At 55.8% G+C, this 26,626-nt stretch overlaps 1 protein-coding gene and 3 non-coding genes across 4 annotated transcripts in view; 3 read left to right on the top strand and 1 right to left on the bottom strand.

Annotated features, from left to right (window-relative positions):
• Positions 1-26,626, top strand: part of LOC120375373 (zinc finger protein 850-like) — a 477,476-nt gene that overhangs the window by 65,953 nt on the left and 384,897 nt on the right. The window lies entirely within an intron of this gene.
• On the top strand, positions 1,580-1,652 carry TRNAM-CAU. Its single transcript has one exon. It is a non-coding gene; the product is annotated as a tRNA-Met (tRNA).
• On the top strand, positions 2,896-2,968 carry TRNAK-UUU. Its single transcript has one exon. It is a non-coding gene; the product is annotated as a tRNA-Lys (tRNA).
• TRNAE-UUC lies at positions 26,043-26,114 on the bottom strand. Its single transcript has one exon. It is a non-coding gene; the product is annotated as a tRNA-Glu (tRNA).

Raw genomic sequence — 26,626 nt, forward strand, 5'->3', positions numbered from 1 at the left:
GGCCCCACTGTTAATTCTCCATCCTTTCTCCCCCTAACCATGCCCACCCCTCCCCACCCCATTATCAGTGTTTTGGAGCAACCCCCCCTCCCTCCCTCCCTTTATGGGATACAGACTCTGTGACAGAGACTAACTGGGGCTCCTCTCTGCATGGCCCCAATGGGGAAGGAAAGAGACTGGAGGGAGGGGGAGAAGACGAGCAGAAGGAGTCAAATGGGGCTAAACCAAAACAGAGGAGATTTTCTTTCTGTCAAAATGTCCTGGAGTCTCATGGCTGAAAAGCCGCATCTTGAGTTAGGTTTGATGCATCAACCTTTCAATTACCAGGCAAAGGTGTGAATCACAGAGACTGATAACTGCCTGCTTCCCAGCTTTGCCTAAGAGGCACCTGCAGTGGTGCAACTGGTTAGCGCAGAGGGGGCTACTGCTGGGATTATGAATTCAAGCCTGTCCTGGGATCTCACCCCCACTTTGAGCTTGTGGGTTCAAAGATGGGGACCCGACTTGGTTTCCCTCTAAACTAAAATCCTAGTTTAGATCTAGTAAGCTGCCACCACTCAATCAGGGAATGTGGATTGAGACACAGTCCTTCCCCAAAATCCTAGGGGATTCCAAGAGCCCCAAATCCATGGAGTTCTTACACCCAGGAGAAACAAACCATTCCCCCTGCTTCCTCCCCCCTCCCTTTTCCTAGGAGAGATACCAGGATCTAACTACAGAGGGATACCTCCCCCTTCTCTTTCCCTGAGAATCCACCCAAGGAAAGACCAAACAAGTCCTTAATAGAAAAGAATTTATTAAAGACTAAAAAGAAAAATACAGAATCTCTATGAGCCCAAGCTGGACACTCATAGGGTCTAAGCTTATCAATCTCTGGAGAGAATTCCCCCTCCCCCCTTTCTCAGTCAAAGCAAAATCAGCAAACAGGAATAAAGCATTTCCTTTAGCAAACACACACTTGCAAATGTAGAAAACAAATCATAAGACTAATTCGCCTTTCTAATTAATACTCACTATTAATTAGTAGAAACTACTCCAGGAGAACTTGGAGACATGACTGGCCTTTCTTAGATTCAAAAAGAGTTCTGAGACAAACAAAGAAAACACAGACAAAGCTTCCCTCCACAGAGATTTGAAATTATCTCGTCTCTGATTGGTCCTCTGGTCAGGTGGTCACCAGGTACTGCATGTTAACCCTTTACAGGTAAAACAGACTTTAACCCTTAACTATCTGTTTATGACAAAGCCTTATTTGGAGCACTGGTTTTTATTACCTGTGTAGTTTCCCCAACTTGCTTTGCTTAATTTGCATGGAAAGTGCCCTACTAGGAAAAGGAGAGTAAGTTCTAAAATGTGGAAGTAGGTGCATAGCTTGGAAACATCCCCCCTGTGCTGCCATTAGTTCCAGTAGATTGTTCACTGGCAGCCTGAATTGATTTCTTTGCTGCTGTGAAAGCTGCCAGGAAAAGTCTCTGGTCACCAGAGCTCCCTGCTTCTTCCAGCACATCCCTGGCTCCTTCCCTGCCCCAGTCACTGCTGTAGGAGGGTCCTATATACACTGAGCCGAAAACTTTTCCAAGCCTTCTTAGCGCAGTTGGTAGCGTGTCAGTCTCATAATCTGAAGGTCCTGAGTTCAAGCCTCAGAGAAGGCAATGGCTTCTGCTCCCTGCTTCAGATTTTCTACAGGAAATCAGAGAAAAGAAACTAGAGGAGAGTGGTTTCTAGACACCCTCCCACCCATCTCACACACACACACACACACAGAGACTTTTCTAAGGCATTTTCTTTTCCTTCTCTATGGACCTTGTATTTTTCACAGAGCAAAATAAAACAAAAACATGCAAGTCCAAGCCTAATACAGTATGAAACTCAATACAGATCAAATCTCACCCTCAGAGATCTTCCAATACGCTTATTTTGCAGACTAGACTTATTTAATGTCTGGGCCCAATCTTTTCACCTCGTATAGTCCGTGTTCCAGCTCAGGTGGTAGCTAGGGGATGTCTCATGACTGCAGCCATGTTTGTTCAGTTCCACCCCCTTATACAGCTTTGGTACAAGGCAGGAATTCTTGTCTCTCTCTTGGGGAAGAGCCCCAGGTTTAAGATGGATTCCTGTACCAGGTGACATGGTCACATGTCCTGTGAGACCCCCAAGCCTTCATTCTTCCTGGCCTGACTCACAGATGGTTCAGGACAGAGCCATCTCCAGTCAATTGTCCTGGTTAATAGGAGCCATCAAGAGTCCAAACCACTATTAATGGCCCACACTTTGCATCATTACAACAGGACCTCAGAGTTATAGTTCATAGTTCTAGTTTCAGATCCAAGAATGATCGGTTCATACAAATAGGATGATCACACACAGTAGATTATAAGCTTTGTAATGATACCTTACAAGAGACCTTTTGAATGAAGCATAGTCCAGTCACTTTATATTCACACTCATTAGCATATTTTCATAAAATCCTATGGACTGCAACGTCACAGCTGGAAAAGGGTTTCTGCGGCACCTGGGAGCAGTTGAGTTTCATGTTCAGGCTGTGGTATGAGTTCCTCCAGGTTTCTCGTAAGCACACAGGGACCTTCGCGGGTGCTCTCGATACAGGAATGGCCCCGACACGATAAAGTGATGGGGATTGCATTTTCCTTTTTTATTTCTGTATTTCCAATGACATTTCTGTTTGTGATTTCGTTTTGCTTTGTATAACTGTGTTTTCTCAGGGATTTGATATTTAACTGAAAAAAGAATAAGGCCTCAGGGCGCCGGATGGAGGAGCAGGCTGGGGCTAGGACTGCTAAGAGAGTGAGAGTAGCAGGTTTTCTGTATTGTTTCCTGCCCTCATTTTCATGACTAGTTTCTCTTCTGCATGAAATTTGCTTTTTTTATGTGTAAGCCTGGCTAGCTCAGTTGGTAGAATATCAGACTTTTAATCTGAGGGTCCAGGGTTCAAGTCCCTGGTCAGGTAAAGGGAACAGTTCCCCACAAAAGGAAAGAAGGCATCTCTCCAAGATGTTATTTGATATCACCTTTTTCCCCAGGACTTGTTCTTTCCTAGGAAGGGCCATGTACTGCCTGGGACTGAAGGGGCAACTTCCTCACATGGCCACTGGCCTCTCAGGCTGGATTAAGAAAGGCCTCTGGGAGCTGCAGCAAACTGCTGCATGACAACTTGGTGAGCAAAGGCAGGGCTGCCCCCACAGGGTCATCCTCACCAGAGCTCAGCAGAGGTCTGGGGGTTCCCTATTGGTCCCATGGTGTAAGGGCAGCACTCGGGACTTTGAATCCTGCAATCTGAGCTGAAGTCTCGGTAGGATCTGAGGGCAATTCCTGTGCCACAAACCCTGCTGGGTCTTCCAAGGCTCGATCTTGCTTTCTCAAAGGCCATGAAAGCCTGTCTTTTACCCGCTAGCTGTTGTGACTTGAGCACAAGAGGGACGTTTGATCCAGAAGCCTGGCCGTGCCTGGAGTCCTGTAGGTAGGGATACAAGCTCCATTTCCTCTGAGTCCTGAAGCTGGGCTGCAGCCTGGCCTAGGAGGCAGCCCTATTGGTTGACCTACTGGCCCAAAGTCACTCAGGCGGCGTTGGTGTTCCCCAGGGATGCTGAAGGGCCTAAGGGAGGGAGGCTCAATACTCCCCCCATCAGGCAGGGCGGAAGAGGAGGGCTGCAAGCAGGGCCGGCTTTAGGCCGATTTGCCCGATTCCCCCGAATTGGGCCCCGCGCCTGAGAGGGCCCCGCGCCGGCAGCGTCTCCCGGAAGCAGCAGCTGTTGTTGCTAGGCAACGAGAGACCCTGGCCGGCTGAGGCAGAGGCAGCCGCCTGGGTGTTGCAGGTCAGGGGGGGGGAGGGGGAAGGCACATGTGCTTTGCAGCCCTCCTTCCCCTCCCCCACCCCCAGCACTCACCTGGAGGAGACGCCGAGGGGGCTTCCTGTCCGGTGGGAGACAGGAATCTCTGCCGTGCACCTCACTCACCTGAGCAGCTGCTGGGGCTTCCAGCCGTGAGTGTCTGACCCTGTGATTCCCCGGAGGGTTGTAATATTGGGCTGGTTCTGTGGTTTTCGTGGTGTTGCTGTTTGAGGGTGAGTTGGTGCCTGCCTGTGTCTGGTTCAAAACTAAAGTCGGGATCATGTAACCCAGGAAAAAAGCCCCGAGCCGGTACTTAGTGCTGTGAACTCCAGGTGAGAGAGAGAGGGAGGTTTGGAGGAGGAAACCAAATACATCAAGAGGGGAGAATGCGAAAGGTCTGCAACAGGCAGGCTGAGACTTCTCTCCCCCGCGCCCCCCTCCGGCAAGAGGGGAAACTGAGGCACGGAGTGATCTGATTCCCCTCTCCAAATTATTTTGCACAGGAAGAGGACTGGGGCTTCTATCCAGACCAGTTCCCTTCCCATCAACTCTGCTTTCCCTGCTGCAAGACCGCTGTAGGGGCTGAATATTTCCATAAAACTATGGCTCCTTTGTTTGCCCTACAACAATAAATTAGACCGGCTTGGGGGGGGCTATCCCCCCCCAAAGCTGTGTGGATATTAAGGTTTTTTTGAGGGGGGGCATGATAATATACCAGACCAATCAAATGCCCAGCTCAGCTTTCTAGCCATCCAGCAGCTCTAGGCAGGGAAGGAAGGTGCTCTTGGTGCAGAGTGGTTGCAAAACAGGGGTGAATTTAGCGGGGAGAGTCCGGTTAAGATCCCGCCTGATGCAGCCATACAGAATCGCTGGAAGTGCTGGGAGAGGCCAGGAGTGGAAACAGGTGGCCTGAGGGTGGGGGGACATTTGTCCTCAGTTCTGGGCTCTGGGATGGACTAGGCTGGGTGGTGGGTTCAGTCTAGTCTTCCAGCCTGTTGCTCTCACTGGGGTTTGTGGTTTTCATCTGGCTCCACCGAAAAGAGCAAACAAGCCCAGTAGAAAAGCGGGGTGAGAGAGGCGGGAAAGGGTGTGTAATGGGTTAAAGTGACCCATCAACGAAAGAGTAAAACCAGAGTTTGACTGGGTTTCCCCCCAGCCACCACTCCTGCAAACACTGGGCAAGGAGCAGCCCCATTCCCCACCGAGGCTATGGTGAGGGGCAGCAGAGGAGGAAGGAAGCCACATGTGATGGCAGTCCCCTCCCCTCCCCTCCCCCTCCCAGCACCCACCACCCCCTCTCCGGCCCCCAAACTCTGTCCCAGAGCCTGCACCCAGCCCTCTGCACTCCCTCCCAGAGCCTGCACCCCTCCACCCTTCCTGCACCCCACCTGTGCCCCAGCCCAGAGCCTGCACCCAGCACCCAAACTCCGTCCCACTCAGCCTGGGCAAAGCTCTCCTCCGTCTGGCTCCCAGCCCCTCTCCAAGGGTTGCAGGTGTCTGGAGGTGCTGCCTTCCACACCTTCCTAATTCACTCCTCATTCATTCAACAGGGCAACTGATTACAAAGTGGGGGGAAGATCTTATTCTACTCCAAGCAAAAAGACATTTTTCTTTTACCTTAATTACACTACCTTTAGGGCCTGCTATAACATATTACCAAGGTTCAATACAAAGTCATATAAAAGTTATACAAAAATGCATAATGCAGAGATTTATCTACAACTGCATTGATTGACTGCAATGTGCAGTAATATAGTGACCCCTGGGTCTTTGAATGAGGCGTTATACTTGGAGGGAAGGGTGAGGGGGTGAGTGGGCAAAGAGGCGAGCAGTGAGCCAGCAGGAGTTCTCGGGGGGGGCAGGGGGGTTTCTGGCAGGGGAGGGAGAAGGTGAAAGGAGGCGAGTGGTGGGGGGGGACTGACTAGGAGGGATGCAGCAAGCCAGCGGGGGCTAGGGGTGAAGAAGGATGTGATGGTGGGGCTGAGCAGGAGGGTGCAGGTCCTATTTTACTGCTGTGATCTGGTCACCCCATGTGTGCTGTTTCTTCCTCCCCGCCCCTGAACCTTGTTTCAATGGGGCAGAGCTGGGAAGGAGGGTTTGTTTCCACAGGGCCGGGTGGCGCTGGAGGGGGGGGAAGGATGGGGGCAATTTTATAATAATAAGGAAATAGTTTATACATTTTAATAAAATAAACATTAGTGAAGAAAATCAGTTGTACAACTATCAAAACAAATTATTTTCCTAATATGAAAGTGCAAATCAGCTAATTAATATATGATGCAATGTCTGTAATAGATAATTTTGTTATTATTATTTATATAGTCATGGAAAGTAAATAATACATGGAAGAAATGAAAGGGGGTTTTTTAAGTGTGTTTTTGTTTTAGTCATCCCTGCCGGGGCCCCATCAAAACTTCAAATTGGGCCCCGCACTTCCTAAAGCCGGCCCTGACAATGAGGCTAATCATCTAGTGGAACAAGCTCTGCAAGGGACGTGGTTAATTCCCCATCACTGCCCTGTGTAAATGAAGACCGCAGCTCTTGCTGCAAGACACCTGGTGTGTGGGTGTCCCTGTTCCCCTTCAGAACCTCTGGTACATGGTGCTTCCCTCCTCCCAGTTCAAGATCCCCAGCGTGTGGGTACTCCCATCCAGGATCTCTGGTGGGTGTCTGTCCCCCACCCCATGAACTAGCTCCCGTGTGTGGTTTCCCCTGCCTGCCCCCATCCAGGATCTGTGGGTGTCTCTGTTCCCCTTTTCAAGATATGTGTTGCTTGGGTGCGTCCCTCACCCCAATACAGAATCCCCAGCGTGTGGGTGCTCCCATCCCCCCTCCAGGCTCTGCGGGGGGTGTCTGTATACAAAGAGACCGTGTCTCACTGTCTTGCCCAGGCTACGCTGCAGGGGCTATTCACAGGTGCGATCCCACTACTGATCAGCACGGGAGTTTTGACCTGCTCTGTTTCCGACCTGGGCCGGTTCACCCCTCCTTAGGCAACCTGGGGACCCTAAGCTTCCCCAGGATCACCATATTGATGCTGAACTTAGTGCGGACACCCAATCGGCACAGCCCCCTGCAGCCCAGAACTCCTGAGCTCAAGTGATCCGCCAGCCTCAGCCTCCCCAGGAGCTGGGATCACAGGCACCAGCCACAGGGCCCGGCTTGTTTTGCTGTCTGGCAGCTCGAGCTTTAAACTCTGCTTGTGAGCTCTGTGCCTTGGCCAGACAGGGACAGCCTGGAACTGGGAAATGCTCCTGCTTCCCCCGCCCCCGTCTCATGTCGAGCTGCAGGCGCCGCTGTCCTCTGATGTAAGATCCCGGATGTTTCGGTGCCCCCCATCCCCTGTCCAGGAGCCCAGGTGTCCGGGTACCTCTGCCCCCCATACAGAATCTTGGATGTGTGGGTGTCCGTCCCTCTGCAGAGGATACCGGAGTGTGGATGCCCTTGTCCCCCCCACAAGATCCTGAGTGTGTGGGTGCCACTCTCCCCCCCTAGAAGATCTCGGGTGCGTGGGTGGGTGCCCCTGTTCGCCCTTACAGCATCCCTGGTGCACGGGGGCCTCCCTCCGTCCCAACTCAGGGGCCCCAGGGTGTGAGCGCTCCCATCCCCCGATACAGGCTGGGGCGGGGGAGGGGTATAACTGGGTCTCCCTGTCCTGCCCAGGCGCTGCTACAGCAGCTGTTCACAGGGGCAGCAACCCCACTGTCACCCTGCAGCTTTAACCTGCTCCAGGGGTGACCCAGGCGGGTCAGGAGTGAGGGGCACCAGCAGAGCTGAGAGTCTGGAGGTCAGGACTGGGATAGCAGGGGCTGCAGGTCGGGAGTGAGGGGCACCGTCAGAGCTGGTTGACGCCTAAGGGGCTGCGGGTCGGGAGTGAGGGGCACCAGCAGCGCAGTAACTGGGGAGCTCAGCGAGGAATCGAGGGGGCTGCGGGTTGGGAGTGAGGGGCACCGTCAGAGCTGGAGGGAGCGCAGGGGGCTGCGGGTCAGGAGTGAGGGGCACCAGCAGAGCTGAGAGTCTGGAGGTCAGGACTGGGATAGCACGGGCTGCGGGTCGGGAGTGAGGGGCACCGTCAGAGCTGGTTGACGCCTAAGGGGCTGCGGGTCGGGAGTGAGGGGCACCAGCAGCGCAGTAACTGGGGAGCTCAGCGAGGAATCGAGGGGGCTGCGGGTCGGGAGTGAGGGGCACCAGCAGAGCTGTGAGTCTGGAGGTCAGGACTGGGATAGGAGGGGCTGCGGGTCGGGAGTGAGGGGCACTGGCAGTGCAGTAACTGGGGAGCTCAGCGGGAAATCCAGGGGGCTGCGGGTCGGGAGTGAGGGGCACCAGCAGAGCTCTTGGTGTGGAGATCAGGATTGGGATAGGAGGGGCTGCGGGTCGGGAGTGAGGGGCAGCAGCAGAACTGTGAGTCTGGAGGTCAGGACTGGGATAGCAGGGGCTGCGGGTCAGGAGTGAGGGGCACCACTAGAGCTGGGGGGAACCCTGGGGGCTGCGGGTCAGGAGTGAGGGGCACCGGTAGAGCTGAAGGAAGCCCAGGGGTCTGTGGGTCAGGAGTGAGGGGCACCGGCAGCACAGTGACTGGGGAGCTCTGCGGGAAGCCCAGTCGCTGCAAGTCGGGAGTGAGGGGCACCAGCAGAGCTGTGGATCTGGAGATCAGGATTGGGATAGGAGGGGCTGCGGGTTGGGAGTGAGGGGCACCGTCAGATTGGTGGACGCCTAAGGGGCTCCGGGTCGGGAGTAGGTGGCAGCAGCAGAACTGTGAGTCTGGAGTCAGGACTGGGATAGCAGGGGCTGCGGGTCGGGAATGAGGGGCACCGGCAGAGCTGGAGGGAGACTAGGGGGCTGCGGGTCGGGAGTGAGGGGCACCAGCAGAGCTATGAGGCTGGAGGTCAGGACTGGGATAGTAGGGGCTGCGGGTCGGGCGTGAGGGGCACCGGCAGCGCAGTAACTGGGTAGCTCAGCGGGGAATCCAGGGGGCTGCGGGTCGGGAGTGAGGGGCAACAGCAGAGCTGTGGGTGTAGAGATCAGGATTGGGATAGGAGGGGCTGCGGGTCGGGAGTGAGGGGCACCAGCAGAGCTGTGAGTCTGGAGGTCAGGACTGGGATAGCAGAGGCTGCGGGTCAGGAGTGAGGGGCACCACTAGAGCTGGGGGGAGCCCAGGGGGCTGCGGGTCGGGAGTGAGGGGCACCGGCAGCGCAGTAACTGGGGAGCTCAGCAAGGAATCCAGGGGGCTGCGGGTCGGGAGTGAGGGGCACCAGCAGAGCTGTGGGTGTGGAGATCAGGATTGGGATAGGAGGGGCTGCGGGTCAGGAGTGAGGGGCACCAGCAGAGCTGTGGGTCTGGAGGTCAGCACTGGGATACCATCCAGCCTAATGGTAAGCGATGCCCAGCTGAGCCCATGGCCAGTACGTCCTGCTCCACCCACGACCAGGCTGGGAGCCAGGACTCCTGGTTCTTCTCCCCAGCTCTGGCAGGGCAGTGCAGGCTAGTGGTTAGAGTGGGGGGTTGGGAGCCAGGGTATCCGGGTCCCACCGCTGGCTCTGGGAAGGGAGTGGGGGGCCAGTCTTGTGCACCCCCCGGCTTGAAGTGGTTTCCATCCTGTGCAGGGTTTACAGTTTTGTTCACTGGCTCTCAGCACCTCCCACTATACAAATTGTCCCAGTGCCGCTGGGTCTAGTGGTTAGAGCCGGGGAGGCCAAGAGCCAGGCAGGGGCGGTGGGTATAAGGGGCCCGGGGAGGCACCTGGCCTGTGCTCCACCCAGAGGCCCTGCTCCCACTCGTCCTCTCCCCCGCAAGGCCCCATCCTCACTTCACCCTTTCCCAAGCTCCATCCGGCCACATGGGGCCGTGGGGGGAGAGGCCGGGGGTGCAAATGGCAGAGAGGCAGGCGGGGGCCTTGGGGTGGGGGTGAAGAGGCACACGTGGCAGGGCCTGGGGGGAAGAGACGTGAGACGTGGGTGGGGTCAGGGAGTGGAACAAAGGGGTCCTGAGGGGGTGTGGGTGGGGTGGAGGGGGCCTGTGGGCGGGGCTGAAGGGGGGGTGTGGGCAGGGTGGAGGGGGAGTGTGGGCGGGGCTGACGGGGCGTGTGGGCGGGGCTGAAGGGGGCGTGTGGGCGGTGTGGACGGGGCGTGTGGGCGGGGCTTTGGCAGGAGGAGGCTGAGTGGCAGCAGGCCTTGGGGCAGGGCCACAGTCCGGGCCCGCCCAGCCTCCCCAAGTGGAGGAGTCCCAAGCTGCCCATGGAGCCAGGACTCCTGGGTTCTATTCCTGGCTCTCCCACAGACTCCCAATCTGAGCTGGTGCAGCCCATCTCGCCCTCCCTGGTGCCTCAGTTTCCCCCGTGTGAGACGGGTCCCAGTGTGAACGGCTGCAGCGCCGTGGAGAATCTCGTCCCTTCTCCTGGCGGCTCCTTGGGAGCCCTGGGAAGCAGCCACCTGCTGCAGCCCCTGGCTCCCGTCTGGGCAGCCCGGGGTGGGGGTGGGATCTGGGCAATGGGAAGAAGGAATCCCCCCTTCCCCCACCCCACCCCGGGGACATGGGGGGAGGCTGGTGCTGCGGGGGCAGGGAGTCCTGCAGCCCTCGCAGGAGAAGGGCAGGTTCCCGGCTTGGCTGCTGATGGGGCGGGGTGGGGGCACTGCTGGACTGGGGCTCCCCCTGCGGGGTGGAGATGGAGCACGGCCTGCTGGGAGCGGACGTCTCCTCTGGATGGGGAGGGTGACACTGGCCAAATTGTGGGAGCCCTGTCCCCAGACAAGGGAGGGGCCTCTCAGCCTTGCCGGCTTGTCTCTCTTTCACCAGGATCGGCCCAGCACCTGGCCTGGCCCAGACCCCCTTCCTCAGCGCCAGCAGCTGCCCATTGTGGGGAGTGGAGCGGCCGGGGTGGGGCCTCTCAAGCCCCGGGGAGCAGGGCCGGGGCACTGGGGGCAGAGGCTGCGATGGGGAGGTGGGTTGGAGAGATGTCGGGGTGAAGCTGGGACTCAGGGGAATGGGGCAGGCTGCAGGGAGGAAGTGTGGGGGCCACCGGAGGAGCTGGGGCTGGGAAGCTGCGGGGACACAGCGGTGGGGTAGTGGTGACACCGCAGGGGGCTGCTCAAGAGGCAGTGGGCTGGGGGCAGGGCGGGAGCTCGGACAGGGGTGGGGTCAGGCTATTGCGGGTCTCCCTGTGAATGGCACCAGACTGCCGGGACCCCCACGGCCGGCAGCCCCCCGGCGGGGGGGTCGGGTCAGTGCAGCCCCCCCCCCCCGCTGCACCCTGTTGGGGGGTCTAGTCACTGCAGACCCCCCCGATGCACCCTGCTGGGGGCTCTGGTCACTGCAGCCCCGCTGCACCCTGCTGGGGCTCTGGTCACTGCAGCCCCCGCTGCACCCTGCTGGGGCTCTGGGCACTGCAGCCCCACTGCACCCTGCTGGGGTCTGGTCACTGCAGCCCCCGCTGCACCCTGCTGGGGCTCTGGTCACTGCAGCGCCCCGATGCACCCTGCTGGGGCTCTGGTCACTGCAGCCCCCGATGCACCCTGCTGGGGCTCTGGTCACTGCAGCCCCGCTGCACCCTGCTGGGGCTCTGGTCACTGCAGCCCCGATGCACACTGCTGGGGCTCTGGTCACTGCAGCCCCGCTGCACCCTGCTGGGGCTCTGGTCACTGCAGCCCCGATGCACACTGCTGGGGCTCTGGTCACTGCAGCCCCCGCTGCACCCTGCTGGGGCTCTGGTCACTGCAGCCCCCGCTGCACCCTGCTGGGGTTCTGGTCACTGCAGCCCCCGCTGCACCCTGCTGGGGCTCTGGTCACTGCAGCCCCGCTGCACCCTGCTGGGGCTCTGGTCACTGCAGCCCCAACCTCGCACTGGAACTGGGCGGGGAGGCAGGTTTCTTCTCGCGCTCCCATTGGTCAGGGCTCTGCCTCCTCTTCCTATTGGCTGTCTCGGGAGGCGGAGTTTCCGAGAGGGCGTCACGTGGCCTTGAAGCGTTCGCGAGGCGGCTCCTGAGCAGCCCAACCCCCGAGCGCCCCCTCCCCAGTGCCGACCATCCCCTCTCTGCCCCGCCCCCAACCCCCAGGCTCCCCCTCCCCAGTGCCGCCCATCCCCTCTCTGCCCCGCCCCAACCCCCAGAGCTCCCCTCCCCAGTGCCGCCCATCCCCTCTCTGCCCCGTCCCCAACCCCTGAGCTCCCCTCCCCGCTGCCGCCCATCCCCTCTCTGCCCCGCCCCAATACCCCCAGGCTCCCCCTCCCCAGTGCCGCCCATCCCCTCTCTGCCCCCGCCTCCAACACCCCCGAACGCCCCCTCCCCGGTGCCACCCATCCCCCTCTCTGCCCCGCCCCCAAACACCCCCCCGAGCTCCCCCTCCCCCAGTGCCGCCCATCCCGCTCTCTGCCCCCGCCCCTAACACCCCCAGGTTCCCCCTCCCCAGCGCCGCCCATCCCCTCTCTGCCCCTGCCCCAAACACCCCAGGCTCCCCTCCCCAGTGCCGCCCATCCCCAGGCTCCCCCTCCCCAGTGCCGCCCTCCCCTCTCTGACCCCGCCCCAACACCCCAGGCTCCCCTCCCCAGTAAGGCCCCCTCTGCCCCGCCCCAACCCCACCCCGTGGTTCCACCTCCCCAGTGCCGCCCATCCCCTCTCTGCCCCGCCCCAACCCCTGAGCTCCCCTCCCCAGTGCCGCCCATCCCCTCTCTGCCCCGCCCCAACACTCCCCAGGCTCCCCTCCCCAGTGCCGCCCATCCCCCAGGCTCCCCTCCCCAGTGCCGCCCCACCACCTCTCTGACCCCGCCCCAACACCCCCGAACTCCCCTCCCCAGTGCCGCCCCTCCCCTCTTCTGCCCCCGTCCCCAACACCCCCATCTCCCCTCCCCAGTGCCGCCCATCCCCTCTCTGCCCCGCCCCCAACACCCCAGGCTCCTCGATGCCGCCCATCCCCTCTTCTGCTCCCGCACTCAAACACCCCAGGCTCCCCTCCCCAGGGCCGCCCATCCCGTCTCTGCCCCCACCCCCAAACACCCCAGAGCTCCCCCTCCCCAGTGCCGCCCATCCCCTCTCTGCCTCCGCCCCTAACACCCCCAGCTCCCCTCCCCAGTGCCGCCCATCCCCTCTTCTGCCCCACCCCAAACACCCCCAGGCTCCCCTCCTCCAGTGCTGCCCATCTCCTCTCTGCCGCCGCCCCAACACCCCAGAGCTCCCCGATGCCGCCCATCCCCTCTTCTGCTCCCGCACTCAAACACCCCCAGGCTCCCCCTCCCCAGTGCCGCCCATCCCCTCTCTGCCCCTACCCCAAACACCCCTGAGCTCCCCTCCCCAGTGCCACCCATCCCCTCTCTGACCCCGCCCCAAACACCCCCAGGCTCCCCTCCCCAGTGCCGCCCATCCCCATCTCTGCCCCGTCCCCTAACACCCCCAAGCTCCCCTCCCCAGTGCGGCCCTCCCCTCTCTGCCCTGCCCCAACCCCTGAGCTCCCCCTCCCGGTGCCGCCCATCCCCTCTCTGCCGCCCCAACCCCCAGGCTCCCCTCCCCAGTGCCGCCCATCCCCGCTCTGCCCCGCCCCAACCCCCAGGCTCCCCTCCCCGCTGCCGCCCATCCCCTCTCTGCCCCGCCCCCAACACCCCCAGGCTCCCCTCCCCGCTGCCGCCCATCCCCTCTCTGCCCCGCCCCCAACACCCCGAGCTCCTCCCCGCTGCCGCCCATCCCCTCTCTGCCCCAGCCCCCAACACCCCCAGGCTCCCCCTCCCCAGTGCCGCCCATCCCCTCTCTGCCCCGCCTCCAACACCCCCGAACGCCCCCTCCCCGGTGCCACCCATCCCCTCTCTGCCCCGCCCCAAACACCCCCAAGCTCCCCTCCCCAGTGCCGCCCATCCCCTCTCTGCCCCGGCCCCTAACACCCCTGAGTTCCCCCTCCCCAGCGCCGCCCATCCCCTCTCTGCCCCTGCCCCAAACACCCCCAGCTCCCCACCCCAGTGCCGCCCATCCCCGAGCTCCCCTCCCCAGTGCCGCCCCTCCCCTCTCTGACCCCGCCCCAACACCCCCAGGCTCCCCCTCCCCAGTGCGGCCCCCTCTGCCCCGCCCCAACCCCCACCCCGTGGTTCCCCTCCCCAGTGCCGCCCATCCCCTCTCTGCCCCGCCCCAACACTCCCCAGGCTCCCCCTCCCCAGTGCCGCCCATCCCCGAGCTCCCCCTCCCCAGTGCCGCCCCTCCACCTCTCTGACCCCGCCCCAACACCCCCGAGCTCCCCTCCCCAGTGCCGCCCCTCCCCTCTTCTGCCCCGTCCCCAACACCCCGATCTCCCCTCCCCAGTGCCGCCCATCCCCTCTCTGCCCCCGCCCCAACACCCCCGAGGTCCTCGATGCCGCCCATCCCCTCTTCTGCTCCCGCACTCAAACACCCCGAGCTCCCCCTCCCCAGTGCCGCCCATCCCCTCTCTGCCCCTACCCCAAACACCCCTGAGCTCCCCCTCCCCAGTGCCACCCATCCCCTCTCTGACCCGCCCCCAAACACCCCCAGGCTCCCCCTCCCCAGTGCCGCCCATCCCCTCTCTGCCTCCGCCCCTAACACCCCCAGCTCCCCCTCCCCAGTGCCGCCCATCCCCTCTTCTGCCCCCACCCCAAACACCCCAGAGCTCCCCTCCTCCAGTGCCGCCCATCTCCTCTCTGCCCGCCCCAACACCCCAGAGCTCCCCGATGCCGCCCATCCCCTCTTCTGCTCCATGATCAAACACCCCAGGCTCCCCTCCCCAGTGCCGCCCATCCCCTCTCTGTCCCTACCCCAAACACCCCTGAGCTCCCCTCCCCAGTGCCACCCATCCCCTCTCTGACCCGCCCCAAACACCCCCTGAGCTCCCCTCCCCAGTGCCGCCCATCCCCTCTCTGACCCCGCCCCAAACACCCCCAGGCTCCCCCTCCCCAGTGCCACCCATCCCCTCTCTGACCCCGCCCCAAACACCCCCAGGCTCCCCTCCCCAGTGCCGCCCATCCCCTCTTCTGCCCCCACCCCCAAACACCCCCTGAAATCCCCTCCCCAGTGCCGCCCATCCCCATCTCTGCCCCGTCCCCTAACACCCCCAAGCTCCCCTCCCCAGTGCCGCCCATCCCCTCTTCTTCCCCAAACACCCCCGAGCTCCCCTCCCCAGTGCCGCCCATCCCCTCTCTGCTCCCGCCCCAACACCCCCAACCTCCCTTTCCCCTCTCTGCCCCCATCCCCAAACACCCCCAGGCTCCCCTCCCCAGTGCCGCCCATCCCCTCTTCTGCCCCGCCCCATCATCCCCAGGCTCCCCCTCCCCAGTGCCGCCCATCCCCTCTCTGCCCCGCCCCCAACCCCTGAGCTCCTCCCCGTGCCGCCCATCCCCTCTGCCCCGCCCCCAAACACCCCCAAGCTCCCCGATGCCGCCCATCCCCTCTTCTGCCCCTGCCCCAACACCCCCAGGCTCCTCCTCCCCAGTGCCGCCCATCCCCTCTCTGCCCCGTGCCCAACCCGCCCGAGCTCCCCTCCCCGATGCCGCCCATCCCCTCTTCTGCCCCGCCCCAACACCCCAAGCTCCCCCAACCCCAGTGCAGCCCAAACCCCAATTATGCCCCCGCCCCAAAAACACCCCCACACAGTTCCCGGTTTTTGGGGGGGCACAGGAGAAACGACAAAAGAAGCAAGAGACGAAGAGAAAGGAGGGAGGGATGGATGGAGGAAAAGGTGAAACAAAAAGAACAAACCCTAATGTCCCCAGTGATTTTAAGGGACAAAATCCCAGGTGCGGAATAAAATTCTGCCTCCTTAAGCTCGTGTTTTCCATGCCTAGAATTCAACTGTCACCAGATGGATCAGACTGAACAGGTTTCAAACCTCGAGGAGGCTCTTACCTTCTAAACAGGGACGGCTGTTTTCTAGTAAAATCAGGAAAAGGGAAGGAGAAAACTCGAAAGAGGTTCCTCCTGGCGCTCATGTACGTGAACCCGAATACTCTCTCAGCCCTCAAAGAGAGACCTGGAGAAGGAGACTTGCTGAAGCAAAGCCACAGGGGTCTCTGAGGTTTCCCTGGCCCCTCGCCCCTGTCCTGCCTGGCTGATGTCAGCATCTCTCTGTGAGGTCACCACCTCCCCACCACCTTTGACCAATAGTCTGAGGTCCTGCAAAAGGCCTTTGTGATGTCACTGCCACACCCCTCCCTTGCTGGGCTAATGTCCTGCCCCTGGTCAGGCACTTTGGAGGTTTGAGCTACTCCCTGTGGATCACCCCACTCAAGGAGCATTCGTTCTAAGCAGTAAGCCGGCTAGACAGGAAAACATCAGACGCTGCTCCCAATGCTACACTCAGTTTTTCAGAAATTTGTTGACTTTATGGCCAGAAGAGACCATTAGAGCATCTAATCTGACCCCCCTGCATATCACAGGCCTCCTGTATGACACAAGAGCTACTTTTGGGGCAAACACATTCCAGAAAACCATCTAGTCTTCATTAAATGACATCAGGAGATGGAGAATCCACCACTTTCCTTGGTAGCTTGTTCCACTGGTGAATCATCCTCGCTGTTGAATATTTGTGTCTTATTTGTAATATGAATTTGTCTCTTTTCACCTTCCAGCCACTGGGTCTTGTTATGCCTTTCTCTCCTAGATTCAAGAGCCCTTTAATACCCAATCTATTCTCTCCATGAAGGCCCTTCAACACTTCAATGAAGTCACCTTTCAATCTTCTTTTGATAAGCAAAACAGGTTGAGCTCACTAGAAGGCATTTTTCTCCATCCCTCAGAACATTTATTGGCTCTTTGGTCATCAGACTCCTGAACTGTAGCTGGATGTGGTTCTTGTTCTTCTGCACAACACAGCTCCTGGAGAAGAGGGATCTTCAAATGTACATTCGTATGATACCTTTGTTTAATTGATGAAAACATAAACTAGACACTTAGAGGATTGGAACTGATTTCAGCTGATGGACAGCTTTGCTAGGTTTTTGTGCATTTGGACAGTGAAATGTTGAGTGTTTACATTCATATCAAGCACCCCTGTATAGTAGAGCTCCTGAACATAATGAAGAATGGAGATGAAAATGTTTTCCTTTTTTTAAAAAAAAGAAAGAAGGTTATAAGTGAACACTGGGGCTTGAATCAAGGATCACTTGATCTACCATCAAGCACTGTACCACTGAGCTATACCCCCATGACCATGGACTCATGATCTCCAAGACTTTGAAGGACAGACCCTGCTTCCTCGAGATCCTTTGCCATTCCCAGACCAGAAGTGGTTTTAAAAATGGGGTTTGATTAAACTTCTTAAATGTGGTGAACACCACAGCTTGCACACCCACCGATATAGCTTCTCCCACTGACATAGCTGCCACCTCTTGGGAAGTGGATTAACTACACCCCCAGGAAAACTCTCTCCCATCAGCCTAGAGCAGTGGTTCTCAAACTGTGGGTCAGGACCCCAAAGTGGGTCATAACCCTGTTTTAATGGGGTCACCAAGGCTGGCATTAGACTTGTTGGTGCCTGGGGCTGAAGCCAAAAGTCTGAGCTCCACCACCCAGGGCTGAATCCCTCAAGCTCTGGTTTTGCCCTCCCCCAACTGGATAAGAGGGCACAGTGTGAAATGTTTGGGGACCACTGTTTTAGGATGACGTTCTCAATCACTTCTATGAAGTCCAATGAAAGCTATTCCTCACCCACCTACCCCTCCATCAGGACAACGTAGGTATGTTCTGCTGCCCTTCACTCATGCAGGAAGGATAATAACATTTCATTCCACTCAATCCTGAAGTGATTTGTAACCCGCCACCAGCCAAAACTGGTCATTCTGGGAAAGCGGCCCCATCATGCTGCATAGCTAGGCAGAGTAGGTGTGTCTGTGCAAACACGGTCTGTTCCTGAAGTCTTTCCCCCAGCTCCTCACTAGATGTGAAGGGGGAGCTCATTCAGCCTCTGCTTCCGCTTAGTATTTAAAAACTCCTTATTGTCCCTATCTCTGCTGACATTAGATTTCTCCTCCTGTCTTTTCCTTGATAGTTCTGATGAGGTGGCTTAGTGGTTAAGGTGATGGACTGCTAGTCCATTGTGCTCTGCACGCGTGGGTACAAATCACATCCTCATCAGATGCATTTAGTCATTACTCCTCCTTTGTAGACAACCATGTCCCCGTTTGGTACAATGACAGATCAAACAATGTTGCTTCTTGCAAACAAAAACCTTCTCAGAAACTCAGAACTCTCTTGCTTTAAATAAAATGTCTAAATCCCAGATTTCTTAAAAAAAGAAAAATTCTCTAGTCCTGTATTTCTTAATTTATATCTCAAAAGGGAACATCCTCATCATCTCCCCCAAACACCCTGGGACCAGCCCAAATTATTAAAATACCCTCAACCCGAGCAAGGCCAGAGCAGTGACCCACAGCTAGTGTCTAGGCCAAGCTGTTCTGAAGGAGGCAACTCAAACATTTTCTCCCTGCTTCCCTTGGCAAGGTCTGACTGGGAAAAAAAAATTCCCCAAACTGAAAAACCAGTACTAATCTGTTTGGGGACTTTGGTTTGAAAGTATTATTGTTATTATTCTCTTCTGAATCAGTTCAGTTGAGTCTTTGTCCTCCAGGTGTGTTTCCAGCTAAAACCACATTGAGGGGACTGGACCGCTGACCTATCAGCTCTTAACACCCAAACTTTCAGTAACTCTATTATCAGTGCCTGTGAGTGTAATTTAAACCATAGGTTCATCTAGCTCTGAATCTTGTCTTCTGACAGTAGCCAATACCAGGTGCTCCAAAAGCCAGTCTTTAAGGTACCACCGGGAGTTGAACCCAGGATCTCTTGTTTACAAAACAGGCGCTTTAACCAGCCAAGCCATGGTAACTACTGTTGCTTAAAGCAGCGTGTTTGCTCACACCTGACTCTCTGCCAATCCCCACTGGGCCCTTACAAGTGTTGCTCGTGTTTGGCTTCTGTAAAGCAGAGGAGCAGGTGAAGTTTTGCTCCCAAGGTGTGTGTGCGATTCTTTGGACAGGTCTACACTATGAAATTAGGTTGGTGTAATTACATTACTTAGGCTGGCAATGCAGTTCTATCAACCTAATCCCGGTGTAGATAGCAGCTCAGCTGTCAGAACTTTCTGGAGCTATGAAAGGAGAAAGGTCCGGCCTCTGTAGCAGGAATGCAGGGCAGGCGAGTTCATGGTGGGTTACTGGTGGAGACCAGTTATGGTGATATAATGACCAGCAGCATTTACACTGACAATTTGGCACAAAGCTCTAGGCCTCTTGTCGAGGTGGTTTTATTTTGTCGCCAGACGTGGCATTGCAGTGTGTGCACCAGCCAAAAGCTGCTGACCGAGGGAGCGTTGTGTGTTTTTCACACAGCTGAGCAATATAATGATGCTGAAATAACTTTGTAGTGCAGACCTGGCCAAAGATATATATATATATATATATATATACACACACACACACACACACACACACACACACACACACACACACACACACACACACACACACACACACACACACACACACACACACACACACACACACACACACACACCTTGCAAGGAAAACCTCACCTGCTCCTCTGCTTTGCAGAATCCAACACAAGCAAAGCTTTTCAGGCCCCAGTGGGGATGGCAGGGAATCAGGTGTGGGCAGAGAGTGTCCCTGAGCCACAAGCAGGCAACATGGCTTAGCTGGCTAAAGCACCTGTCTTGTAAACAAGAGATCCTGGGTTCAACTCCGAGTGGTCCCTTGTTGAGTCCTTGCTTCCTCTTGGAGCACCTGGTATTGGCAGCTGTCAGAGAACTAAATGGGCCTTTGGTCCAGCCCAGTATGGCTGTTTCAATTACACTCACAGGCACTGATAATGGAATTACTGAGAGTTAAGAGCTGATAGGTCAGTGGTCCAGCCTGTCACAGATGACCCCCTCCCTCTGGGACAGGGGCAGGTCTGGGCTCTCACACCAAAGGGCTCATTGTGGCTGCCAGAATCTCTGAGCAGCTCATTTAGTTTGCACTGAGGGTTGAGTCCTGCTTCATGCACCATGTGTGAGAATGAAAATCCTAAACCGCCCTTTGAAATAACAGATGCAGCAGGATGTGTTATTGTCCCTGCCCCAAAGCAGACAGACCAATGGAGAAATGCTGTCAAGTCCAGGGTAATACTCCACTGCCAGTTTATCTTTTTTGCTTGCTAAACTCCCTTCCAACCTTGAGGGCTCCCAGAGCCCAATATTGAGCTTGAGCTGAGATGTCTACAGTGCAAATTTACCACCCCATGGCCCTAGCCTGGGAGCCTGCACTGGCACAGGAAAGCCATGAGTGTTTCATTGCAGTATGGACATAGCCCCAACCCACTCAGCTTTGGAACCCATGTCCCCTGCCTAGCAAGTGCTATTGAACTGAGGATGAGTCCCTCAATCAGGGTCTGCCAAGCACAGTTGTGCTGCCCTTGGTTCACACAACAAGGATAACAACCCTTTATTTCTCCTGCCCCAATAACATGGAGACTGGGAATCCAACACCAGCCACCAGTGATCATTTCGGCAAGCGACCCAACCTATTTCCAACACACTGTAAAATCCACATGCAGACTCATACACGAAACCTTGCAAGAAAATCTTCCTGGGGGGGTCTGAAGCACCTGCTGCTGGAGGGATTGAGGGAGCTGTGGGTTGGGATTGAGGAGCAGCATGAGGAGGGGGGTCTGTGGGTTGGGATTGAGAAGCAGTGTGAGGAGGAGGGGCCTGTGGATTGGGATTGAGGGGCACCGGGAATAGGAGGGGGCTGTGGGTTGGGACAGAGGAGAAGGGTGAAGAGGAGCAGGCTCTGGTTGGGAGTGAGGAGCAGTGAGCATAGGAGGGACTGAGGGTTGGGACTGAGGGGCACTGGGAAAAGAGGGGACATGGGTTTAGGCTGAAGAGCATCTTTATTTGGGGATCCAGCAGGACAGGGGAAGGCAGCAGGTGATTCTAATTCCTTAGGGATATTCTATGTGTGTGTGTGTGTGCAAGGGAGGAACATGCTCTATGCCCAGAGGCCTTTATTCCTCCAGGCTGCAAGGACAGAGGGGCTGTCAGGAAGTTGCCCTTCAAACCCACACACAAAAAGGCCCTTCTGAGGAAAGAGAAAATCCTGAAGAGAAAAAGTAACATCAAAGAGGACATGGGAAAGACAGTGTAAGATCTTGGTGAGTAGTTTATCACCTGACCAGGGACTTGAACCCTGGACCTTCAGATTAAAAGTCTGATGCTCTACCAACTGAAAGCAGCAAAGAGTCCTGTGGCACCTTATAAACTAACAGATGTTTTGAAGTATGAGCTTTCATGGGTGAATACCCACTTCAGCTAGCCAGGCTCATGAAGAAACAGAGCAAGTTGGTGCAGAGGAGAAACTAGTAAAGAAAACAAGAGCGGGAAACAATATGGGAAACCTGCTGCTCTCTCTGGCCCGGTCAACACTGTGAGTTTATATCGAATTTAGCAGCGTTAAAGGGCATTAACCCTGCACCCGTCCACACAACGAAGCCCTTTATATCGATATAAAGGGCTCTTAATACCGACATCTGTACTCCTCCCCGACGAGGGGAGTAGCGCTGAAATCGGTATTGCCATGTCGGATTAGGGTTAGTGTGGCTGCAATTCGATGGTATTGGCCTCCAGGTGCCATCCCACAGTGCACCATTGTGACTGCTCTGGACAGCAATCTGAACTCGGATGCACTGTAAAATCGGAATAATCCCGTAGTGTAGACATACCCTGTGATTAACAACATTGGTGGCTAATTGAAAGGCTGATGGTTCAAACCCAAGTGAAGATGGAGGTGATTTTTTTAGTCATGAGGGTTTTTTTTAGTGATGAGAATCCAGTACATTTTAACAGGCAGAAAAATCTCTTCAACGCTGGTCTAACCTCATTAGGTAAGCATAAGTGACACTTTTGCCAGATGCATTGGTGGTATAGTGGTGAGCATAGCTACCTTCTAAGCTAGTTGACCTGGATTCAATTCCCAGCTAATGCAATGATGTGATGTTTTCTCTGCTGGGAAGTGATTTAATTTCAGTCACATTGTATCAGTTTATCAATGGAATGAGAGAATCCATGTGCTGCAGGTCATTCAACACACAATGGAGGAAGAAAGGGGCAGGACTATACAATGAGCTGTTGGAGTCATCCTGATATTACAATGTTTGGTTTATTTTTTAAAAAACTTCCTTTACTTCTATCTCCCTTTTAGACTCAGAGGCTTTAAGGTCAGAAGGGACCAGTGTGATCATCTAGTCCGACCTGCTGCACCTTGCAGGCCAAAAGACACCACCCACCCACTCCTGTAACAGACCCGGGAGGGGAGGCAGCTCTGTGCTCTGCCCCTACCCCAGGCAGCACATGGAGGCCCTCTGCTCCCCTCCCCCCATGGGTGTGCAGAAATGTGCCAGCAGCACTGAGATGGCTCCCTGCCCACTCTGCCTCCGTCCCTCCGTGCCACTCTCAGAAATGGCCGGCATGTCCCAGCATCCCCTGGGGTGGGCGGAGTGTCTCCATTCACTGCCCCTGCCCTGAGTACCAACTCCACAGCTCCCATTGGCCAGGAACTGCACTATAACAAGAGTGAGCAGTTAAGGTGAGCTATTATCAGCAGGAGAAAATAACCTTTTGTAGTGATTATTGGGATGGCCCATTTGCAACAGTTGACAGGAAGGTGTGAGTAACAGTAGGGGGACAAATAAATATGGGGAAATAGTTTGACTTTGTGTAATGACCCATCCACTCCCAGTCTTTATTCAAGCCTAATTTAATGGTGTCCACTTTGCAAATTAATTCCACTTCAGCAGTCTGTCGTGGGAGTCGGGTTTGAAGATTATTTGTTGTAATATTGTGACTTTTAGGTCTGTAAATGAGTGACCAGAGAAACTGAAGTGTTCTCTAACTGGTTTTTGAATGTTATAATTCTTGACATGTGATTTATGTCCATTTATTCTTTTACGTAGAGACTGTCTGGTTTGGCCAATGTACATGGCAGAGGGGCATTACTGGCACATAATAGCATATATCACATTGGTAGATGTGCAGGTGAATGAGCCTCTGATAGTGTGGCTGAAGTGATTAGGTCCTATGATGGTGTCCCCTGAATAGATATGTGGACAGAGTTGGCAAAGGGCTTTGTTGCAAGGATAGGTTCCTGGGTTAGTGTTTTTTGTTGTGTGGTTGCTGGTAAGTATTTGCTTCAGGTTGGGGGGCTGTCTGTAAGCAAGGACTGGCCTGTCTACCAAGATCTGTGAGAGTGAGGGATAGGTTGTAGATCCTTGATGATGCACTGGAGAGGTTTCAGTTGGGGGCTGAAGGTGAAGGCTAGTGGGGTTCTGTTACTTTCTTTGTTGGGCCTGTCCTGTAGTAGGTGATTTCTGGGTACTCTTCTGGCTCTGACAATCTGTTTTTTCACTTCAGCAGGTGGGTATTGTAGTTTTAAGAACAGCTGATAGAGATCTTGTAGGTGTTTGTCTCTGTCTGAGGGGTCGGAGCAAATGCAGTTGTATCTTAGAGCTTGGCTGTAGGCAATGGATTGTGTGGTGTGCTCTGGTGAAAGGTAGAGGCATGTAGGTAAGTATAATGGTCAGTAGGTTTACGGTATAGGGTGGTGTTTATGTGACCATCGCTTATTAGCACTGTAGTGTCTAGGAAGTGGATTTCTTGTGTGGACTGGTCCAGGCTGAGGTTGATGGTGGGATGGAAATTGTTGAAATCATGGTGGAATTCCTCAAGGGTTTTCTTTTCTATGGGTCCAGATGATGAAGATGTCATCAGTGTAGCGCAAGTAGAGTAGGGGCATTAGGGGATGAGAGCTGAGGAAGTGTTGTTCTAAGTCAGCCATAAAAATGTTGGCATACTGTGGGGCCATGCGGGTACCCATAGCAGTGCTGCTGACTTGAAGGTATACATTGTCCCCAAATCTGTTATGAGTGAGGACAAAGTCACAAAGTTCAGCCACCAGGTTTGCCATGACATTATCGGGGATACTGTTCCTGATGGCTTGTAATCCATCTTTGTGTGGAAAGCTGGTGTAGAGGGCTTTTTGGCCTGCTGCTTCTCTGTCTGGGAGGTTTTTGTCAGCCCTGGCACACAAAAAGGGCATCATTGCGAGCGCCCACGAAGGCGAGATGAATTTTTGCCTGCCTTGCTCAGCTTGACTTGCTTCCTCACCCCATTCCTGCCTTAGATCCTGGGTCACCTGGTGGCTGAAGATGGTCCATTGTCTCAAGCGGTGCCAGAGCCTGACACAGTGCCCCGGGCAGCCTTTGCTCTGCACATGCTGGCCGTGCACATTTGCAAATACTTTAAAGCTCCTGTCAGTAAGTTCTGGGGACAGTTGCTCACCTTCACAGGAAGCTCCTTAAAATTGGCCTGTCTCACCCAGTGGTACATTGACCTCTGTTCAGACTGAGCCGAAGGGGGGCGGGCCTCGCTGCTGTGGCCGCCACTGCTGTGAGGGTGGCCACTGTTGCGGATGAAGCCATCCTTCAAGCACCTTCCGCCTAGCCACCCACTGAAAATACTGTAGGGTGTAAGGTGGGGGTAGAAGAACACTGGGGGGGGCTCCTCCTTCCCCCACCATTCGCCATCCCATACCCGGTGCTGCACCCAGTGGGGTAAAAAGAAAATACGGCCATATCGGAAGAGTCAGTTGCGTTCTTTGCGGTTGCCCCACCGTTCCCCTCGGGCCTGACCTGACCTCCAGCTCAGCCACCACTGAAAATTGAAACACAAAACAGTAGAGCCGTACAAGGCTTCAAAGCCCACCAGGCCCAACCCCTCTTCTAATACGGCAGAAAAGCCGCACTTCTCCTGACTAGGCAGGGACGTCCTATGGCCCCACAAGAAGTGGAAGGCCACCGTGTTCGGTCTCAGCAGCACTCGTGGAGCAGAGGGAAATACCTGGCTGAGGAAATTCCCCACAGATGGGTCTTGAGCATCACAACCTTGTAGGTAATGACAAGGTCCACTTACGCCACCGGCTGAGCCATTCCTCACAGGCCAGCAACCATTTCTCCCAGTTCGCGTTCCCCACCTCAACCCCAACCGAACGCTAGAAGGCCCAGCCATCAACCTGCCCACTCTTGCAGCCCTCCTCTTCCGCCCTGACTGATAGGGGGGAGTATTAAGCCTCCCTCCCTTAGGCCCTTCAGCATCCCTGGGGAAGACCAACACCGCCCAAGTGACTTTGGGCCAGTAGGTCAACCAATAGGGCTGCCTCCCAGGCCAGGCTGCAGCCCAGCCTCAGGACTCAGAGGAAATGGAGCTCGCATCCCTCCCTCCAGGACTCCAGGCATGGCCAGGCTTCTGGATCAAACGTCCCCTCTTGTGCTCAAGTCACAACAGCTAGTGGGCAAAAGACAGGCATTCATGGCATTGGAGAAAGCAAAATAGAGCCTTGGAAGAGCCCTTCTATCTGCAGCAGGATTAGCCTGTGTCAGTGGTTAATGAGGTGGATCTAGTTGTAGATTGTTATTCATTCCCCACCTTGACAATTCACACAGTCCCTTTCCTACTCAAATCCCCAGCACCTCAGTGATCCTGGTAGTGGGGGTTGGGGCCTGAGATTTTCAGGGTCCTTTTTACCCTCCACCTGCAGTGAACTCAGCTTTTCCCCCATCCCAGACTATCCATGAAATAACAACAGGGGCATAAAGAAAGAGGGGAGGGAACATCTCACGGCCAGGGCTGGATGTGCCCAGGGCCCCCTGCTTGTCCATTGTTTCCATGGACTTTGGCCCCCTGCTTTGCACAAGGGACAGAGAAAGATCTTGCTGTTCCTGTGTCTGTGCAAAGAAAATTGTGCTTCTGTATGAAAGAGAGGAGGGAAATGGCCCCATGGTGGGACAATATCCTCAGGATTAAGACCTAAGAACTCAGGCTGAGAACTGATAGAACTGCACTCATCTGGGATTTAACAAATTGTCTTCCATGGAGCAGGGCCAGTTCCAGTGTTTTTGCCACCCCAAGTGGAAAAAAAAATAAAAAAGCTGCAATCAATGGCAGCTCTACCTCTGCTGCTTTTGGCCACAAGTCCTTCCCTCTGAGAGGGACGAATTGCTGCTGAAGCCTCCCCTTTCCATTGGCCGCCCCAGGCACCTGCTTGCTGGGCTGGTGCCTGGAGCCAGCCCTGCCATGGAGACACTGGGAAGATGGGGGAATCAGGAAAACACCACGGATTCGTTTATGTTGTAAGTGAAGAATAACAAAAGCGGTTCTGGTTTAAAGTCACTTTTCCCTGACTGGGAATTGAACCCAGGCCTTGACAGTGAAAGTGCCAAATCCTAACCACTAGACCACCAGGGACAGGCAGATGCTGTTTTTCTTCTCATTTATGTTACACTTTCTTAGGCTACTTTCTATCCAATTTCTGAAGTTGCTCCATTGTCCATTCCCTGAGGGGCTAAGAGCAGAAAGTGCAGGAATCCCTGTACTCAGGGTCACCACCTGAGCCCAACTCAAGCTACTGAAACAAGCACAAATGATGCTTCCTCCAGCAGGATCACAGAGACACACAAAGAAAACCCATGAGGAACAATCCTCCTCTGCCTTCATTTACCCCATCACAACCCTCTCAGCAGACAACTCTTGTGGGAAGGACGCTGAGCTGATAGGAGCTCTGGCATAGAGACCAAGGGAGGGGTGTTGCACCCCTTCAGTAAGAGCTGGTCACATTCTGACTCTGGAGGAGGAGGGAAAAGCGATGGCCACATGATGGGGCCAGTATGTACCACAACATGGTTCTTTTATGTGGGATGACTCTGAACATTGACTGATCTCCACTCCCTTGGATTTGAAGAGATGTTTAGTTGTGCACT

This window comes from Mauremys reevesii, linkage group 12, assembly GCF_016161935.1.
Source record: "Mauremys reevesii isolate NIE-2019 linkage group 12, ASM1616193v1, whole genome shotgun sequence".
Lineage (NCBI taxonomy): Eukaryota > Metazoa > Chordata > Testudines > Geoemydidae > Mauremys > Mauremys reevesii.